The sequence below is a fragment of the Thunnus thynnus genome, chromosome 5 (assembly GCF_963924715.1).
Source record: "Thunnus thynnus chromosome 5, fThuThy2.1, whole genome shotgun sequence".
Lineage (NCBI taxonomy): Eukaryota > Metazoa > Chordata > Actinopteri > Scombriformes > Scombridae > Thunnus > Thunnus thynnus.
Window position 1 is genome coordinate 31434502 of NC_089521.1, and position 14114 is coordinate 31448615.

At 39.2% G+C, this 14114-nt stretch overlaps 1 protein-coding gene across 1 annotated transcript in view; it reads left to right on the forward strand.

Annotated features, from left to right (window-relative positions):
• znf609a (zinc finger protein 609a) overlaps positions 1-14114 on the forward strand; it is a 59809-nt gene that overhangs the window by 14426 nt on the left and 31269 nt on the right. The gene's annotated exons all lie outside the window — the stretch shown is intronic.

The window sequence follows — 14114 nt, forward strand, 5'->3', positions numbered from 1 at the left end:
TACATTTTGAGAGAGAGAGAGAATTTACAGTTTTAGTCGGGACATGTTGATTTATTTTCACATGATTGGTGCTGGAATGTCTTGGCTACACGATCGTTGTACTCAACCCACTTTATTTTTTATGTCAGATACTTTATATGCTACATAAATTGACAAGCATGATAAAGATTCCCTGACATGAGAGATTGAGAAGACGGAGGAAACACCGCACAGGTCATCAGCTGAAGAATTAGAGAAAAGGTTACTTCTAATGGAAGAGCAGCTTGACGAGTCTGTTCGACGGACCTGGATCAGGGAGTAGCAGGAGCGCTGCTGTCCAAATGCGGACATATTTGATAGAACTTATGATTCTTCGTCGTGACAGCCCTCTCCAGTACCGAGGAAACAACTGTGATGGCTTTCCCATCCTCGCTGCCACTGCGGTAAAGTTCCTCAACCAGTGTCGAAAGTGAAAGACCGTTTAGCGCCGCATCCAACATTGCGGATGAGAAGAGGAATCGACTGACAGCAGAGAGAGAAAGAGTGGAAATACTGAAGAATCTGCCAATGTTAAATGAAAGTTTTTTTAAAGCCTCGGATCACTCATGCTGGTGTTTTCCTGCTAATCCAGCTCCCATTTTCATTAAAATGCTCTCGGAGTTCAGTGATGCTGTTGTTTCTGAAGCACATAGTTGTTTTTAATCTATTTAATGAGGTTTTCTGGTAGTGTAGATATTTATTTCTCTACACAGTTCTTGTACTTTTATTTCAAATATTCACTGTGAAAACCTGTTTGTATATGAAGCCTACTTAACCTCCAGTTTAAATAAATTGCTTTGGAATACATTAAAATTTAATGCATCTTTATATATGTTTTGCTCTTTTAATAAGAAGTGTTGTGTGGTTTACTACAGTCTCATGTGACCTTACACATAAAACCAGCAACACCAGCAATAATAATAATAATAATAATAATAATAATGATAATATGCAAGAAAAAAGAGCAGTGGTATCAGTATTGGTATCAGTTTTGGCAGATATCCAAATTCAGGTATCGGAAACGGATCAGGACTGAAAAAGTGGATCAGTGCATCTCTATTTTCATATTATCAGGGTGTCCTGAACAAGTTTTTAATAAGGTTTAAGGTCCAATCTGAAACTTATCTACAGCAGCTCAGCACACACTCAATCTACAACCTGAAAAAGATAAAATAAAGAACTTAATTCATCCTGAGATAATGTTTAATGATCAGTATACACAGTAAAAATAATTCTATCCATAGCAGTGGAAGATAGTGATGATTAATGCGTATCTGTCACATTCAGATAACAGCTGTAGTCGACATTTAACACACCACGTTTCTCACGAGCTACTCGATCCAGATACTGAAGGTCCAGGCTCAAAACTATTAATTATTAATAACTATATATACAATTTTTGATCTTATCTGAATGGAAGTTGAAGCGGAGAATGTGACTCCTGAAACCGATGCGATGTGATCCTCTAGAGAGAGAAGACGCTCCACTCTGTTGGAACTACAGAAACACTCTTTGATTGTACAGCGGAGTGGATCTTCTTCTATAAGATGCTGCCTGAATGTTTGGTTTACTGATGTTTGGTTATAAGAAGGAGAGAGTAGAGATAATAAGACTTAATAATCCAGGTGTCAGAGCTTGTTGCAGCAATGTAGGGCTGCAACTAAAGATTATTATCAATGTCGATTAATCAGTTGGTCTATAAAATGTCTGAAAACGGCAAAAAATGTTGATCCCTGTTTTCCGAAGCCTGAGGTGACGTCCTGAAATTCTGTCTTTTGTCCCGACCAACAAGCCAAAGATATTAAGTTTAGTGTTAGAGAAGACTAAAGAAACCAGAAAATATTCAGATTTAGGAAGCAAAAAATGACTCAAAATGATTAATTAGTTATCAAAATAGTTTCGATTTCATTGTCGATCGGTTACAGCTCTACACAGTTCGGCCAAATAATTTTTGACATTCACACGCTCTTAATTTTCACTAGTGAATGCAGTGAAATGTTAAAACTGAGCTGTCTGCAGGCTGAGATCCAGTAAAGAAAGGATCAGCATTTGATCGGGTTTATTTTAGCTGATAACGATCTTTTTAAAATATGCCCGGATTGGCTGCAGTAACTACTTACCTTTTTTGATAATGTTTTCTCGGATTTCCTGCGAACGGTTGATAGTGCTCATAGATTTACAGCTCTAGTGTAATTACTGGAAACCTGGGAAATTTAGATTAGATTCTGATGTATTTCTGAACCAGTCGACGTCCTGTACTGACTCGCCTACACAAAAACAACAACAAGAGTCTGAACGAGGTTTTGCAGAATAGAGGACGTGCAGGGTTGATATGCAGACAGCTGAAGGGAGGCAGGACAGATCAGAAGTGGACGTCTCTGCTCTACAGACAGATCATTTCCTCTTCAGGGAAAACTGATTCAATCAGAAAACAGGCTTTTTGGCAGGCGGCGCGGTCGGTCTGCAGGTCTTATTATATAAATTTAAAGCCTTAAAGGGTCTTAAGATGAATTCAATTTTTACAGAGAAAAATGTACATACATACTTTATACTGGCAGTGAGCTGCACAGATTAAAGTCGTGATGGAGCTGTAGAGACGTCTGAAAGGCAAAGCAGACGGTTTCAGATGTTTTTATCTGTGAAATAGTCAGAAAAGCTCCCAGTTAAACTGAGTGTCACTGGTGTTAAAAGGATCTTTCTTACTGTCAACAAATCACATAAAAAGACTAAAAATGCTTTTGCTCACACTTTTTATTAATGATGGAAACATGCAACATGTTGAAGAAATAGACTTTTTTGCATAAAGTGAAGAAGCCAAACTATTTCCAGTGTAAAGCTTCTCCTCTCACTGGTGATTCCATCTAGCGTCGTGTTTGTGCAACAATAGTCCGCTGCGAACTATGAATTATTATATATTATTATATCAATAAATTACCCAGGGATTTTCCTCACAATTTTTTATTATCAATCCATCTTTTTGGATTCATAAATTAATGGTTAAGTCCATAAAATCTGTAAAAATGTGTCTCCACAGACATGAAGCTGCTGTTAAATCCTCCTCATTCCTGCTCTTTTCACTTCCTCCCTTTCCATCTTCTTCTTCAGTTATGTTCAGCTTGCGGATGATAACCACACGGAGACATTTATCACTGGCTATAAAACCATAAAGGTGGGATTTACTATTTATATAGTCTCGTCATTTCTCCTCATCGAGTGCTTCAGCTGTTTATTATCTTCTCATTCTGCTCAGGCTCTCCCTGCTCTGCACTCTGTAAACTTTCAAAAAAAAGAAAAATCTTTGGCGGCTAAGAACATTTGGCAGCTTCAAGACACTTTAAACAGAAGAGAAACTCTTTGTCTCCTCTGCAGGTACCAGGCAGAGTGTTAACATCCACCAGGCTGCGGGAGCAGTGAAAGCGGTTAGTGGATTACGGGATTTACAGCCCACTGGAAACAAAAGTAGTAAAAGTTGTAGCCTGGTGGTGTTAGCAACCGAGAGATGAGAGCCATTTTTAACAAACTATCCCAGAGACAGGCTGGATTGTTATTCCTGGCAACAGCAAATCCGCTAATATGGCCTTCGCCAGCACAATTAATATTTCCACTGTTTAATATCAGGATAACAATGTCCTGTCAGAGGACTAAAAAAGAATAAATCTAGACTGAACAACAGAGTACAAACCTGCTGCTGCACTGCTGTCTGGAAGAAATGAACAACAACAACATAATAAAGCAGGACTGCAACTCCATTAATCTGCTGAGAATTCTCTTAATTAGTCTATGAAATGTTTAAAAAAATGGTGTTAACAATACCTCAGAGGCCTCAGTGATGTCTTCAGTTGGTTTGTTTTGGCTGACTAACAGTCTGACGTGTTAAGATGTTCATTTAACTGTCAAATATGAAAAGAAAAACCTGCAAATCTTCACATTTTAAGAAGTTTAATCATCAAATGTTTTGTATTTTTGCTTGAAAAACGATTATTTTCATTATTGATCTAATCTGTCGCTTATATTTTTTGATTAATCAATTAGTTGTTTGGTCCATAAATTCCCAAAGCTCAATGTGACGTCCTTGAATGTCCACAACCTGCTAGTTGAAGGTCGCAGTCTTGTTGTCATGTTTACAAGGTATTTATGTTTGGTTCAGCTTAGCGTCCAACATGATTATCTAGATGTGAAGCAGCATTAGTTGAACCCCGACCTTTGACCTCTAAAGGAGAAGGATTGGCTCTTGACCAGGGTGGTTTGAGGTCAGCTGACCCAGGGGGAAAACCGCTAAAAGTGTGACCTTTGAGCTTTATAGGGAGGATGGTGCTGGTGAGAGTTGGATAAAGAATATGATGTTAGCTTGTTAGCGTGGTGAGGAATAGTTTTGGGAATTTAATGAAACGGTTTCTACACGATTTTACGTCTTCTTCACATCAATTTAGTTAAAAGAGTTTTAAAAGGTTAGTGTCACCGTTTCAACCATTTGCCTTTTTTTTTTAAATTACTTTTTCCTTCATCGCAGCCGACAGTCGAGAGAAAACAGGAACCGAAGGGACGGACGGGGTGCTGTTAACCCCGAGACCACCAGGTCGCCTCTAAACCAGTTGACTTTTGACTTCAAGCCACTTAATGGATACTTTACATGGCAACGAAGGCGGTGCTGTCAACTGTCTTCCCGGCGGAGCAGCATCTGGTGTTTATTCAGTTCCAACTTAAGAAATAAAAACATTCGTATCCCTGTTTACATTATCTTAACAGTATCCAGGTGTGTCTGCAGGTGTGTCTTGATTCCTGAACATCTCGGCTTCTTATTTCTGTTCTGACGTATGAGTTACCTCAACTTTTTTTTTTTTTTTTTTTTTTTTTGGTTTCTGGCTGTCTGAACTCTGCTGCATTTATTATTCCGCTGGATTCAGCTGATGGAAAACAAGAGCGACAACATATTGAATGGATTTCATCCCTAATTCTCTGAATCCAGCTTCTCAAATGTGATTATTTTCTGGTTTCTTTAGTCTTCTGTGACAGTTGACTAAATATTTTTGGGTTGTCGACTGTTGGTCAGCACAAAACAAGACATTTGAGGACGTCGGCTTGGGCTTTGTCACCATTTTCTGACATTTTAGAGACCAACACATCAATTAATCGAGAAATTAATCAACAGATTAATCGATAATGAAGTGTTAGTTGCAGCTCTAATTGTTGCATGTTAAAAGATAATAAAAAAAATTACACTCACAATGTCTCAGAGGCTGCGGTGATGTCTTCAATTTGCTTTTTTTGTGTAACTTTAAGATATTTAATTTACTGTCATATGACAAAGTGGAGGCTGGAAACAGGAAATGTTTGGCATTTTTGTTTGAAAAATCATCGTCTCCCCAAGGTGAAGCTTGGTGTGTTCACACAGGCAGAATATATCCAAAAAATATGTTCTGATCGTTGGCTTTGATAATTGCATTGCAAACAGCTGCAGCTTTTGCACTTGGTTTGCAGATGTATCGACTCCCTGATTCGTCACCTGGGTTTTGGTTGATTTGCTGCGTTTTCTCTTTTAAGACTATTTTCTATGATGAATCAGTTTGAGAACAGATTCACTGGATCAAATTAATAAATGTATCAGAATCATTTTAAACTCTATTTTTGCCGAGTTGTGTGTTTTCTTTTAAAAGTGTCTACACAGACACTAGATAGTGGAAAATCTGTGGAGTTCCCCTTTAAACTTATGGTTTCTGCAGGCATGAGAACAGTGTACTGTGAACTCTCAGTCTGAGTATATTGTCATAATGTGGTTGTATGGAGACAGTAAATGATAACATTGAATTACCGTCCTCCCCCCCCCCCCCTCCTGCTTGAATACTGAGAGGATTTGTGCTCCTGTCTGACAGCAGGGACTATAAATACACAGACGCCTCCTGCTCTCATAGTGAACCTGCGATTTGCAAACTGCCTCGTCGTGCAGAGTGTCACTAAACAAACACGTCGCAGTCGGCGCTCTCAGGCGATCGCCTGCAGCGACGTGTTGGACAGGTCACATTTGAATAAGGCTGATTTAATGTCTGGTGTTACAATGCAGGTGTGTTCCTGTGCGTTTGGTGGAATCTGATTGGTTGAAATAAACTCACCATAGAGGTTTCTCATGAGAACAGGCTGATGGTATCTGTACTTACACAGTACTTGATTTTCTGTGAACTGTAGCAGCAGCATGTCGGTACCTGAAACCAAGTGTTTCAGAGGCCTTTCCATCAACGCAAGAAATGTTTTGATAACTAACTTAACTGTCTTTATTTAATCTTCTTCCAAAAACACTCCGATCTCACCAGTTCATCCCAGTTCATCCCTATTTTGAGCTGCAAAAATTAGCCAATTAGTTGATCGACTAAGTATGAATTGTCTCCTACTTTATGGCCCTTATCAATTAATCTGCAGATTAGTTTCTCGATTAGTCGTTCAGTCCATAAAATGTCAGATAATAGTGAAAAATGCTCGTCTTTAACAGCTCAAAATGGCGTCTTTAAATGTCTTGTTTTGTCCAACAGTCCAAAAATATTGAATTAACATTTATATAAAACAGAATTTGAGAAGCTAAAACCAGATTTTTTTGCATTTTTGCTTAAAAAATGATCATTCAAATATCAAAATAGTCAATAGTAGATTAAGTTTAATAATCGTTCTACTCATTTTTTTAAATTTTTATTTTGGTTTATGCAAAGATGCCAAAAATATTCTCCTTTCAGATCCTCAGATGTGAGTATTTGATGCTTTTCTTTGTCGTACATGATGATAAACTGAATATTTTTGGGTTTTGGAGGGAATTTGAAGATGTAAACTTTGACTCAGGCTTTAGTTATAAAAATAATTGGCAGCTTAATTGATAATGAAATAACACAGGGCATCGGGTTGATGATGAATGACTGTGTATCTTGGTAGAACTCGGACATCTGTGTAGTGTCGAGTGACTCCTACAGAAGAAACATGTACGTTTGGCTGGATTCGATGAAGTTATCACAAATGAAAACAAAAAATATTTGGATTAGACTGCTTGAAAAGTCCAGGCTAATATGAGCTCATCGTATTGGTGTATGTGTCAGCCGATAAGTAAAACAAATCGCACAACATGAATCAGTCCTTCTAGGAAAATGCGATTCTGCGATCACAGTAATTAACACAAAGTCAAGAAATCTTTCAGTTTTACTTAATTACCACAACTTTTCAACATGAAACGACCTCATCAGCAGACTGCTCCTGATTTGGACCAATAGTTGCCTTTTCGTGTCGCGGTAACTTGGTGTCATCGCAGCACATTCAGCAAGTAGCAGAAGAAACTACAAAACCTCTGAGCCTTGATTTCACCACAGCCAACGACTCTGAGAGGACAGATGGAGGATGATTCAGAGAATACTCAACCATGGTTTCATACATGAGTTGTGCACTCCGCTGCAGGTGTCACTTATTGCACCTTGGTTTTGGTTGTAACCTGCACTACGCTGCAGTTTGCGTTCAGTCAGTCAGAAGAAAACAAGCTGATGTTGTTCAGATGGATCTGAATCTACCTCAAACATAAAGATGGGCACTTTAGAGATGAAACTATGTTTATTTTAATGGCTTTATTAACTGGTTTTATTCGGTGCTAATGTTGAGCTGAAAGTTTATTTAATAAAGGCTTATAAATGGAACATAAACACAAGAAAATAAGTTGTAATATTAACACTGAAATATAGTTGTTTTGATGATACGCAGGATTCTTTTCATAGAAGGAAGTGATTACATATGACTCTTCATCGGTAATTAATGAAATCGTATTATTTTCTTGCAGTTTTTCCCCATCGACACAATTTTACTGCAAAAAGATCACATATGCAGATGCAAAAATCACAAATTGTCTCACAATTTTTGAGAAAACCTGCTGCAAAATCAAACATTTTTTGGCTGCAATAAACACAAAAAACCTCCTGTAGTGACTCAGAAACGCCAAACTAGCTTTAAAGAAGAAACGTTTGTCCACTAGAGAGTGCTGACAGTTGATTTTCTTCAACTGTACAATGTCTTGTTCAGTATGTATCTTTGTCACAATTGTTTAAAAAACAAACTTTAAGGATCAAGATTGTTAGTTTATGTATTATAAATGTAGTATCAGCTCATATATATGATTATTTGATGTGTAAAACACTCAAATTTGCGATGTGGATTTGACATTTTGAAGTGATTTCCATTACTTTCTTAATTTTCTGTCTCTATCCTTGTGTTGTGACTGAAAAGCAGAACTATACTGTGTTTATTGATTAGTTTTTCTCCTTCAGATGCTTTGCAGAGAACATAACATCTAAACCTCCATGTAGTAAAGACATGAGACAACTTTAGATCACAGTTTTTATAACTTAATGAAGTTATAATCTTTTTGAACAGGGGGGGAAAACCAGTCAGCATCTCTAAGAATCTATAATGTTGACATGCTGTCAGTTCAGTTTGTCCACCACTGGAACCAGAGTCTCAAATCCACCTCCGTACCAGTTTACATGGAACCAGTTTACCAGCCGTCCACACAGAGCCAGGGTAGCAGCAGCTGCTCAGCTGTAGCTGGCGTTTTCCCAGCCTCGTCTTCTCGCTCCTGCAGCGCAGCACAGCCTGCTGTAAATCACCCGGTGCTCTGACAGCGTGTTAATATCTGGGCGACGATTCACCCTGCCTTCCTGGGACATGTAGTTTACAGCCCAGTTGAGTCAGAAGAGGCCTCGCTAGCGTTCAGTCTGGTCTGTGTTGAGTTGTGGAATCGCTCAGGCCAAGTTTCCATCAGGGCGGCCGGATGATTTGTCCTGCTGTTGGTGAGAAGCCCGCCTGGCTCGCCTCGGCTGGAGCGTCTCGGGCTCATTTCCATATAAAGAGGCTCCTCTGTGGCTGACGGTCGGGGCAGGGAGCTCGGATGAGCGGGTAGCCCTGTGGAGGTCCTGCCACCACGCCGCCTTTAATTAAGTGTGGCATTAGAGGCAGTGGAGCAGAAAGTCTGATCTGAAAACAGCCTCTGCAGTCTGGATGCCACCAGCTAATCCACTCAGTCATTTTAACACAAGCGGCTTAAGAACGAGTGCGCCGGTTCGAACAGCAGAAGCTCAGCATGAGAACTGTGTAGACTTCATGTTCACCGCTGAAAGTACAAACACAGCAGCTTCCATCCAGAGATACATACAGCATCCCAATAACTGCCTAACAGTTAGCTTTTTAAATCATTTTAGTGTTGAAATGATCAGTCATTTAATCAATCACAGGGCTGGGTGTCGGTTAAGAAGAAAACAACCTTATAAATCTGACCAATCAGATCATGTGATGCCAACTCTCAGTACAATCTCAGATACTCTGTGTGTCAGAGCTGAAATGATTAGTCGTTTAATCCATTAGTCAATCGACAGAAATTTATCCAAAAACAATTTTTATTGCCGATTTTGAATTGTTTGAGTCATTTATCAAGTCAAAGAGCAAAACACTCTGCAGCTTCCAGCTTCACACATGTGAGGATTTATTTATTGCTTTTCTCTGCTTTGTATCAGTGCAAATTAAATATCTTTGGGGTTTTTTTTGGCTGTCAGTCAGTCAGAGGAAGTAATTAGAAGAATTCACTTTGGATTAGTGGAAAGTGAGACATATCTCACTGTTTTTTGATGTTTTAAAGGTTTAAAAAACACTTGGATTGTAAAAAATTTAGCTTTAGCTGCAGCCTTGCTAGCACAAACTACTAGAAAGTGTTGAGGTTTGTTGATCTATCAGTAGAGAATTAAACACTTCTGAGAATTGATTAAATGTAAATCATTTATCAAGGTCCAAGCTTTTCAATTGTGAGACTTTTCCACTTTTCTCTGTTTTTTTATATATAAACTTTATATTTTATAGACTAAATCAACAGATCTATGAGAGTCAAATGAAACAGTCTTGTCTGAAAATGATCTTTCTACAAACTAACTAATACAAATAGTCTTTCACCATTTTGAAAAGTGCACTTTATGTCATCTGATCCAACTCATCATCTGTTTGCTCTACACTTTCTGTCTCTGCTGTGTGTTTGTGGAGCGCTGGGTTCGTGTTTGCCGTGTGTTTTGATATAAGCCTCCTGTGTGTGTGTGTGTGTGTTTACTCTGTGTTGTCAGAGCGATCGACGCGTGTGTCGTCGGAGCATTTGAAGTCGTGTTATTAGCAGCAGGATTAGCGTTGCCCCCCCCTGCCCCTCCCTCCCTCCCTCCCCTCCTGTCTGACCATCTGGCCTCTCAGCCATTCAGGCGGAGAAGAAGGATTCAACATCTGATTGGCCGGAGCTGGGCAGTTAGGGTGTTAAGTAACTGCTCCCGCCACACGGGAGGTCAAAGGTCAGCCTGCTGACTTTGAGGAGGGAGTAGAGTCAGCAAAAAAATATGAAGCCTCATCTGACAGGAAACGGCATCAAATCACACAAATGATCGTTGTTTTTTTTACGTCAGGAGGTAATAAATGTCGGAATGAACTTTTGACTTCCTGTGTACAGATTGTAGAAAACGGCTTCATACGCAGATTTTAATCAAGAGCCGAATGATAAGTTTTTATTCAGGACTGTTGTCTCTCTGCTTACTATAAATCATGGCTCAGTGGTTTTGTTGTTGTTTAATTTATGAATAAAATAGATTTCTAACACAGTTTAGGATTGTATCTGATGTCATAACAGCTTATTTTAATCCTTCTAAACATGACTCATACGTCAATATATGTTCTTTTATTGTTGATTCACACACGATAAACAGCTGCAGCTTCATGTGTGGTTGATTCAAAATCCTGTTGTTGTTGTTGTTGTTGTTGTTGTTGTTGCCAGTGTTTGAATCACACATTCAAATCTTATTTCTGGTTAGTTTTTTTTTTTTAGACTTAGTTTCAGCCGCATGCAGGATTCAATTGGTTTTAGTTTGCAGCTTCACAAATGTGATAATTTGAAGCTTCTCTGTCATGCATAATAGAAAACTGACTATCTTTTGGATTTTATGACTGTTGATCACACAAAATATTCGTCTCTTTGAGCTTTAAGACGTTTTTTTTGGCATTTTATTGACAGAACGATGAATTAGTTGCAGCCTGAATCCAGTTTATTCTCACATACGACAAAGAAAAGCCTCAAATCTTCACAAATAAAAAGCCGGAGACGCCGAACGCCGATCGATAACAGGATTTAGTTCTTTCAGCTCTGAAATGATACGAGATAGTAATTCAGTTTTTGACCTCGTTAGTTTCAGTTTCTGACTAAAATCAGCCGTTAACGTCTCTTTTTATTAACACGAACTTCCGCTGACAGGACCTAAACACATCACTCCCATAGCTTCAAGTTTTCAAAATAGATTTCTTGACCTCGTAGAACATCCTGTGGGGATTTTAGAATCAGATCTTTGTCTCTGTTTGGGCTCAAAAAAAAAATCTATATTTGTCCAACAGTGCTGTTCCTGGATCCAAGCCTCCCCTGTCAAATTAATTTCATGGTGATCTGAGAAAATGTTTTCAAATTATCCTGCCGACAGACGAACGGGGGCTCAGCGGCGGGTGGAAAGGCGCAGTCATCGTTTTTGGCTGATGATGGCGAGCGTCAGGGTTACTGCAGAGGATGAGGCCGGTGTGAATGATGGAGGCTAAAACAAGAAAAGCAGCTGTTTATCCCTCCAAACCTCAATCCATCAAACACAATAAGCTCTACAGACTCGGCGTCCCTGTTTACACTTCCATCGAGTGCAGACGAGTGTTGAGATTTTTCACTTTCACTTTTTTTAGATTAGATAAGTTGTGTGATTGATTAGGAGCTTGTTTGGGAAGTTGTGGAATTTGACTAAAAGATGACAGCTCTTCATTAGTCAGGATGAAGAAAACTGGGAACAGTTCTCCTGATGATGAAAGCTCAGGATTTGAACATTTTACAGGCTGGATATTCTGCATTCACAGATAAATATTACAGATAGATCATCGTTTTTGAAGCAGAAACAACAGATATTTAATGGCTCCAGGTTCTCAAATGTGAGAATTACCTGCTTTTCTTCATCTTAGTGTTTCCTACAGAAGTAGAATCTATCTGTGGCGGCAGCTGACAAAGTTAATTTAACGTCTGTCGGAGCCCTGCATGCTTGTTAATAACTTATGTGAAGAGTTGGATCTCCGAGATTGTGTCGAGAACATAGATAGACTGACTTATCAGGGTTAACTTCAGTGCATCAGTGTCGGACATATTGTGCAGAGATGTTGATGATCCAACCAGATTGATTCGACCAGCCTACTTCTCTGAGGGGATAAGCGGGAAAAGCCGGCAATCTGGGGCGCTTTTCATTAAGCTAATTTATGCTAATTTCCTCGCGTCCTCCGGCCGTGACCCGGAAACCACTCTCCTTCCATCATCATCAAGGATCTTCCACCTTAGATGCACCTCAAGGACAGGAGGAGAGAGGATGGCAACACCTCTTTGATCGAATGTATTGATCGGTCAGCTGATCTGACGGGACAGTAAACAGTCAGGCTGTTGTGGAATCAGCCATAATGTCATAATGTTAATATACGTTAATGACACCACCAGCAGCAGCTTTTTATATTTATTAATAAAATAAAAATTAGTAAATCATGAACTAATCATAAAAAACACTCTTGTGATTTTATTATTGTTCCTCAGAAGCCAAAAAGCTTCTCCTTTTCTTCTTTTCCGTTTCAAATACATCTCAGCTCCTTCAGGAAAATATGACTCTGCACAGCTGTGTGTCTCCTATAAAATCATCCTAAGCCTGAAAATTATGTCAGACTTTCACAAACTAGATAAGCCATATTTTATTTAGACACATCCTGCAGCTGTTTTTGCTGCTACTTTAAGTCGCTTCTGTTCTTTCAGTAATTAACGGATTTAAATTGTCTATTTGTGTCTTATGGTGTGACAGCCGGACGCTGCTGTAGAAATGATTACGTAACAGTTTAAAGTGTTAATTAACTGCACATGAATTTTAAGTTTAAACTGTAGAGTTTTGATCATTTCTACATATTGATAGCTGACTTATATTTGACATTTACGATAACGTACGTCATGAATACTTGTCGTCTCTTCAAAGTGACGCAGGAGTGTTGCGTCCCATTTGGTGAATTAAACTCCTCCGTCCTCGCACCTCCTCGCCGGGAGGAGCTGAGACACGAGGAAGAGACGCGAATGAGGGACGCGAGGAGACACGTTAGCTTAATGAAAAGCACATATATAACCTTCTTCTTCTTCTTCTCCTTCTTCTTCTCCTTCTTCTTCTCCTTCTTCTTCTCCTTCTTCTCCTTCTCCTTCTCCTTCTCCTTCTTCTTCTTCTTCTGTTTTACCGGAGGACTATAAACCAACGTTAAAGGCGCATGCTGCCACCTACTGTACCGGAGGATGTAACATCCTGCTAGTCACACACGGTCCGCTGTCATACGTTTGAGAGAGAGAGAGACGCAGCTACTAAAATAGAGAATCAATATGTGGTGTAATGTTGATATTGTGGCAGGCTGCCATAAATAAATGAATGTATGGGAAACACTGTCTTATATAATAGTAAATGTAGTATTTTAGGGTTTCAGACTGTTGGTTGAACAAAACAAGATATGTGATGACATCACCATGTGCTCTAGGACACTGCGATGGACTTTTTTTTAATTTTTTTATTTTTTACTATTTTCAGATGTTGTATTGAAAAACTTTGACTGTTGCACAATACAGCCTTTATGTGTTTAATAAACCTCTCCCCCACCCACTTCACCAGTCTGTCCCAAAAACAAACAAAAAAAAAAACAAACAAAAAACAACCAGTCGACAGGAAGGAACCAGACCAACTGTGATCACAACAAACAGGCCTTCAAAGCCTCCAGGACAGTTTCACTCCTGCTTTTTTCTGCAACTCGCTCACAAGTCTGAAATATAGGCCTCAAATATTCTCAGGAAACACCTTCGCTTTCTGTCTCCTTTCTGTTTGCATGCCAGACGGTCTTCTCATATCATCTGTCTGATGCTGTTGAAAGCACGTGGGGGGTGGAGGAGGGCAGGCGCTGTAATATATATCGATAGATTTAATCTTTTTCTTGTAATGTCGTGTTGGTCGTTGTCCTGATCTCCTACTTCAGGCTGC